The sequence below is a fragment of the Gavialis gangeticus genome, unplaced genomic scaffold (assembly GCF_001723915.1).
Source record: "Gavialis gangeticus isolate Ggan-Ray unplaced genomic scaffold, GavGan_comp1, whole genome shotgun sequence".
Classification (NCBI taxonomy): domain Eukaryota; kingdom Metazoa; phylum Chordata; order Crocodylia; family Gavialidae; genus Gavialis; species Gavialis gangeticus.
The window spans coordinates 107,800,692-107,802,667 of NW_017729022.1; positions in this window are offsets into that span (position 1 = coordinate 107,800,692).

Below are 1,976 nucleotides of genomic sequence, written 5' to 3' on the forward strand. Positions count from 1 at the left end.
CTTTGGCCGAATCTCTGAAGCGGCACTGAATCTTCAGATCTGATTCGGCCAGATCAAATTGGGACAGTGATTCGAATCTCCAAATCAAACCACTGTCCCTCTGAATCAGCCGAACCCAAATCCGAAGCAAATACTTGCTGCTTTGCTCAGGCCTAGTAGTTTGTACCTATTTAACTAAATCTGTTCAAATCACACTAAATTAAACTGATGTAACCATGAATTTAGACAGATCCTCTAGCACTGATCCATTTCCCTTTGACATCAATGGCAAAACTTCCACTGGCTTCAAGGGGAAACTGAATTGGAACTCATAATTTATTCACCAACTGTAAGCACGCATGCTATTATGATTGACTGGATATTGTTTGAATTTAACATTAAAGTGTATAGTTTAAAAAAAACACCACAACGATTTTTGTTAAAACCGTTCTCATCTTGCTTCAAATTCAAAATGGTTTCCTCCAATAAAATGTGAACAGATGTAAACTATACATGCACAAAGGAAATTCACATATCTCAAGGTATGCCCTTGTCTGTACAATACGTACATACTGAAGACTGTTGTGAATGCACTCTATCGCCTATCTCTTATGTTTCATCTTCTCTTCTATTACTACATCAATGACCATAAAGCAGGAAGCCTTAAAATCTTATGAAGAAAACATTTGATATCATATTGAATAAATCAACCTAACCTTGGCAAACACCACCTGGATCTTTTGTCACTTTACTTGACAAAAACAGGAGAGAGAGTGTAATGACACAATGGTATGACAACCAGTCATCACAGACTTTACTTACAGTTCAAATGACATTTATTTGTGGTAAGCCACTGAAAAGATGAAGGGGAAGTGGGAGGGGAGGAGAAATGGCAGCATTCTGTAGAAGCTTTAACTATATTTTCTGTGTAATATATAGAAAACAATAAAGAGGAAAAAACTTCATTGCCTCTTTTAGATTCCATAATTAAAAAATATCTCTGGGTCATTTTTGTCACTTAGTGGAAATGGATTGGACAAGGCCAAGTGTTCAGTTTTCACTATCATACTGGCTTGAATTAATGTTCTCCCTCAAATTATTTGTCTTTCTGAAAATGCACATCCTTTTGCAGAAAAACAATGTATTTCTCTCTCCTTATCTCACACAAACAGTGTATTTATAAATGGGCACATAGACATGAGATGCTTACTAAAGAGTAGAGTGATTAGCTCCACAGTAAATGTTTTGGCATGTACACATGCATGGCTATTAGGCTGGAGTAAACTAATAAATGCTACAGCAAAGTAGTACTTGTAAATACAAGTACTGTCCTGCTGTGGATTTTTTAGTCCACAGCAGGACATGTGTAGACATTGACACAGCTGGCTGGGCCACAAGGGTGCCTCAGTGTAGGGGCAGCCTGCTGACTAGCCCCACACTGGAGCACCCTCATTCACCCACTCTCATGCCCCAGCCAGCTCCACACACAATGTGAAGCCAGGTTGAAGTAGCCCTGGGCTGGCAGGCTGACCCTCCAACTCATCTGCCAGCTAGTTTCATAGTTGGTAGGGTCGGAAGGGACTTGAGCAGATCATCACATCTGACCCCCTGCCATGGACAGGAAAGAATGCTGGGGTCAAAAGACCCCAGCTAGGTGATTATCTAGCCTCCTTTTGAAGACCCCCAGGGTAGGAGCCAGCACCACTTCGCTTGGAAGTTGGTTCCAGCTCCGAGCCGCCCTGACTCTGAAGTACTGCCTCCTGATATCTAGCCTGAATCTACTCTCTGTAGAGCACCTAGGGCTGCTCCAGCCTGGCTCAATGTGCTGCAGTCCCGGGTTCACATTCAAATGGCATGCCCTGAAGCAATCAACTCTGGAGCAGTAAGCGTTGGAATCTACTGCTTCAAATTAATTGCACATGTACACATTCCACACAGTACAGATCAGTAATTCAAGCGCTATAGGCTGTACAGGAGGGACAGAACAGGGAGGAAAG